Here is a 6000-nt window from a genome sequence, read left to right as displayed (position 1 = left end):
GAAAAGGAGGATGCCAATCAGAAATCCGCAAAAGAATATGAATGGGGAAAACGGCAATGATTAGTCTAACAAATATATCCCAAAATTGTTCTATAATGATAAAAACGAAAATCCGTCTGGTGCAATCTCCATTGTACAAATGTATTGTATGAAGTCGAGACATGGACCGTAAAAAAGAGAGAAAGGCAAATGTTAGATTCAAAATGTGGTGCCAGATGGACATAGTTTCATAAAGACTCTCCATAACATTCAGATTTTTTCAGATTTTTTCCTATTTTGACCATATTGCTGGAAATCTGGTCAAAATAGAAAAAAATCTGAAAAAATGATCTCTCCAAATCAGATCAGAGATCAGCTGGCAGTGACGGGAACACTAGAAGGAAAGCGAACGAGAGGACGTTCTCCCATAAGATTAAAAAACTGACGGGATCGTCCCTAAACGTTGCTTTCAACTTAGCATAGGACTGAGAGGAGTGGAGATGGATCATCCAGAGGATGCCAGATGTTAGAAATGACCACGAAGCTCAGCATTAAAGAAACGAGGAAGAAGAAGAAGAAGTACGAGATTAAAAGTAGTTGGTTACCTTTTTTTCGAATGGAATTGGGATGTGTTTTTCTACGGGGTATGGCACGTTCTTGACAACCGGATACGGAATCAATTTCTCAATGGGTACCTTTATTTCCTTCAGGATAGGAACTGCCACAGGTTTGGCTATGGGTACCTTTACCGGATATGGCTGTGGCACTGGAATTATAATCTGCTGTGGTACTTCCACCTGAAATGCAATAATCGAATTATTGATAGAACTCACACATTCAACAGTCAATATATATATGTAATAAAATTCATAAATGCCAATAAATATAGTGAAGAAATTAAACGTGTATATCCGAAACAAAACATAACTTCACTTTTTTTATTTTTCAATCGCGTGACTTTGATCGTTTTGTGCTTTGATTTGTCGCGACAGAATTTTCTTTTTACCGGTTTTAATTGACGTTTGATCTCGTTTTCAATTCTGCCATATAAAGTATTGATCTTCACGCGATCACATCTAGTCTACTATGTTGTTACTATTTTAACATGTATTGGAAAACTTGCTGGTATGAAAGTGAATTAATTAAAAAAAATACATATTCATTTATTGTAAGGTTAATGAAACTTAATGCGTTATATTTAATAAAATGCATATTATAAATCATTAAAGTTGTAAGTGCTCGTTTATAATGGTACGAGAAAATTGGTTGGAGAGTTGAATTTTTCCGAAAATTTAGCTACGATTTTTGGAAATGACAGAAATAGATGAATAAAACTTTTACCTAAAACAATTATAAAAAGTCGAGATGGTAAAATATTTACTCATTGCAGTTAGATCAGAAAATTACCTTCATGTATCAAATAATTCATATACTAAAAGAGGCCAAGGCGTCCTATCTATACCGGAGCAGAGTTGAATTCTAAAGAATTATAATGGTATATAAAATTGTTCTTACCGGATTTTGATACGAGTCTTTCAAAGATGAAAACCCGTACTTAGAATAGTCTTGACTCTTGATTGGGAATCCTGATAATCCTCCCACTTTTCCAAAATAGTCGTATCCTGAAGCGTATTTATTGTTCCAATTCCACCCCGAGCTCAAATCTGAAGGTTTCTTACTATTATAACCGTAATCGAAATAGCTGCTGGACGATGATGGTTTTTTATTACTATTATAATCGTAGAAGGACTTGGTGAAGTCTGGAGATTTGTATTCCTTGTTCGAATCAAATACACTAGAAGACGGCGGAGATATAGGATTACCTTTTGCATCAAATTCAGACACATAGTCAGTGTTCTTTACAGTGAATTTCCCAAAAGGTATTGTGAATTTAGTTGGCTCGATGTCTTGGAACGGCTTTGTATCGAAATTGAAACTGCTGGCGTAATTCTTCTGAGGGTACGAGTCGTAACTCTTCAGAGGATATGAATCGTAGTTCTTCACAGGATTTGGAATCGGCGTAAACTGGTCATGCAATTTCCCAAAAGCCACTGATGAGATCGGAGTTTTCGGGTCCACGTTCAAATCTTTATGAAAATTAGTCGGACCACTTTTGAAAGATGCGAAATTGTTCGAATCCCCATAGCTGTAACTGGTTCCTTGGTGATCCTTTTTATCAAAACTCACTATGGTCTTATAATCATTGTCAGGATATTTAGGATCTGTATTTCCAACGAATCCGTAACTTTCAGGTGCTTGAGTCTCTTTGAGCACTCCTTTGACCAATTTTGCATAGTCATTGTTTCCTTTGAGATAGAAGTCGTTTATGTCCTTTTGATTGAAAATTTTACCGAAATTTCCGACGTACGGATGTTTTAAAAAGTCTTCGTATCCTGAAGATCCTGAGACGGTCTCCTCAAAGCCGTCATAGTCGTACGATGGCGTTGTAGATTTTATCTTCTGCCTGCGTCTTCCTTTGAATTGATTCTGTTTGTATGAGTCATATTCGCTGTCTACGTATTTTCTGTAGTCTCTGCTTTGTCGTTCAGTTTCATTTTTGTGAGTGTTTTCAGTGTTTAGCGAAAGACAAGCCACTGTCGAAATTAGAAGTAGGAATAAAAGTGAAGACTGCATGTTGCACTTCACGTCAAGAGCGACCTTGCACCGCAATGCAACAGAAGACACTGACGTAGAAAGTGATGGAGCAGAAGTAAGTAGTGGACTTCGTTGTCGTATCGATTGACTGGGAAGATCGGATGACGCGGAGAAAATGTATTTTAGAGGCACACTTATCTTCTCATGCGAGACCAAACGACCCCCCTCAATCAAAAGTATCAATTTTCTCACGTATTTATGGCAAATTGATCTGTATACAGTATAATTGATGTTCAAAGCAGGAAAGAATTTAAAAGTTCTTACTATTTCACTATTGTAATTGCTATAATAATACACGAGTAGTGTGTAAACTCATTTAAATACAATAGTACAATTTCACTATGGGCAAAATAATCTTATGAACAAATTTTCTTAAGGTTAAGTAGATACAATCGGAACATGGTATTGTTGTTCAGCGTAGCTAGAATAGTAGAAAATTAATTGTGCTTGTGAACTGAAGGTGTGTGAAGGGATCATTCAGATGCACCTGGGGATCATTCAGATGCACTATGCGCCTACATACATATGTAGGTGCATAGTTCTGCAGATGGTATGTAATTGATAACTCTATATCCGAATAATATGTTGATCATTGTAACCTCGTCAATTAACTCGTCTGTAACAGTATTATATGTAATTTACGATCGACCTTTAGAAACTCCATAAGGGCGACCGTAGGACAGGATGGAAAATCATTCACGCAGTTTTGGAAAGAATTTAATATTTATGAAGCTGTTAAAAACATCGGTGCTGCTTGGAACGAAGTTTCAATATCTACCATGAAAGGAGTCTGGAAGAAGCTCACTCCTCAGTTTTTTTTATACCGTTTCGGAACCAGAAGACCAAGATGGTGTAATTAACCATCTAATCGAAATAACCAACCAATTCAATTTTAATTTGAGCTTTATCGAATTATTGGAAAGTCATCGAGTGGAAATGATAAACGAAACTTTGTCTGTATATTTTAGGGATTTTTGAACACCGTTAGTCTTACCGAACTAAAACTTAGTATTGGTTACTGAAATTCTTATGGACACGACGTAATTTTTTTTAATTTTGTTTACATATTTTCATATACTGTACCTATACAAACTTACCAAATAAATGTTACTTTAAGATTTACACACTTATTATTATTTTTCTCGGCTGTCCCTTGCATCAAAAAGAAATGTATTTTATTTTGCCTCATCTCTAAAGCAGAAACGTCAAATTCAATATTGTAATGTGCCAATTTTTCTTTCAAAACGCGCAAACGATATAAGCAGGGCAGAATATGGGTCTACGTGACTTGACAGAATGTTAAATGACAGAAAACGCAAATATCGGAAGGCAAAGATCGAAAATCGAAAGATCTTAAGTACATACTCACGTACATACTCACTTAACTTGCGCGAGCAGGATACAACAGGAACAAGAGGAACATGCTTTTCCTCCCGTATTAATGTGCGCGAATAAAGAATTGCAGACGAACGGTTTGAATAAAAAAACAATTCATTTTAATATTCGGCGGGTGTAGCATGTCCCATCTACCTGCATGCATTGGTCTGGTCGCCCTCAACCAAGTCGCTCGCAAGTCGCACGGTGCGGCATAGCCAAGTCGGGACAACATAGTGACAACTGGCGAATGGATTTGATAGATTTGGAATATCAATGCTGGCTGACGAGCTCATCGTCTTCCCTGTGAACGATCCCTGTGACGCGACCGGTCACAAGGTCCTCACAAAGGTTTTGAACACCGTCGAAGAACCCTGGAACCTCGAAGAAGATCAATTTACCAATGGCCATTCATAATCCTTAAACATAAACATTTAATTTCTATTCTTCCATACCTTCATCGAATTAATGTAGGAATTTAAACAGCCATTTTGGATTTCTTTTGTTTTTTTTTATTATTACTAACCTCCTTTACGTTTCACATGGTTTTCGTGTAAGCGGTCATTTTTTATATCTCTTATCTCTTATCCGATCGTTTTCATACTTTGCCATATTGCACATTTTGGTCATCAATATACGTTAATGTATCGTCTGCCATTACGTTAGAGATAAAATATCGTATACAACGCGTATCTAATATCTACATTTTCGGGTTGGGTGACGTTTTTATTAATTCAAACAATTTGTTTTATATTTTTTCGATAACTATGTAAATAAAATAACTTTTATATATTAGCCATATTGTTTTATTTGTGAACAGTTAGAATTACATACATTTTTCATTACTTAAGACATATGAACATATATATAAAAATACCAAATATGTTTACAATACAATGCTATCAATATTGTAAAAAAAAGAGAGAAGGAAGAGAATAATTATCATTAATATCATAGTCTAAGCTTATAAGTATCGAAGTTCCATGAATTTCTAGAACAATATTTCTATAGGTATCTGAGCAAGAATCAATATGTATTTGAATTTCTCACGTAATTGCAGTGGCGGCTCGTCCATACGCACTGCGGTACTGCAGCACCCCCAAGGAAATTGAGAAAAATTTCATATTATTATATACATAAATGTATGTATATTATATGAAAATATCAATATTATTTAAGCGTGTATTAAGCTCGCCCGCACACCGATACATCTAATAATGTTCATACATCGTGGTACTAATATCAAAAAGTGAGGCATCATTTATGATTTTGTGCAGTACGGTTTTCGATGAAATATGCCGAGTGGGCGAAGGAGGGGCGCGGGGGTAGCTAGAAGCTTGGTCCGTTCTGCACTCCCAACAGTACACATTTCTTTTTGCGTTCGTGTGCGCGCCGCGCGCTCGACAAGCTCCTCATTTTTCCTCATTTCTTCTGCACCTTTTGTCTTTCCTTCTACACCTCTTACACTTTTTACGTTTCTACACGTCACTATTTAAGATGGTATCAAAATCAAGGAAGCTGCAATCTAGTAATATCGATTCATTTTCAATTAAAGAAAACTTAAAAAGTTAAAAACTACCTTTGAGCCAGAACGGTGTTTTTCATCAATAAATAGAATAAAGACATACATATATAAGAAACACAATGGTTCAAGAAAGATTGACGGCTTTGTCTATGCTGTCAATTGAAAAAAAAAATGATTATGAACAGTGAAAAATTTAACGAAAAGGTGATAGACCTTTTTTCAAGGAAAAAAGACAAGAATCAATTTTTTAATGAAATAAAATACATATAATGTTTAATTTTGATAATTTTGTTGTTAAAAGTAAAATATAATCCAAATAAACATTTTTTTATTTTTAATCAACCGCAGCACCCCTAGATATCTTATCCAAGAGCCGCCACTGCGTAATTGTAAAATTTCTTTAGTTTTGTATTATTTCAATAAAGATTGTTCATAGTATAGGAAGTCCGCTGGGTAGTAGGGAGGAT

The sequence above is a fragment of the Arctopsyche grandis genome, chromosome 1, assembly GCF_051622035.1.
Source record: "Arctopsyche grandis isolate Sample6627 chromosome 1, ASM5162203v2, whole genome shotgun sequence".
Lineage (NCBI taxonomy): Eukaryota > Metazoa > Arthropoda > Insecta > Trichoptera > Hydropsychidae > Arctopsyche > Arctopsyche grandis.
Note: the sequence above shows the minus strand (reverse complement) of the source record.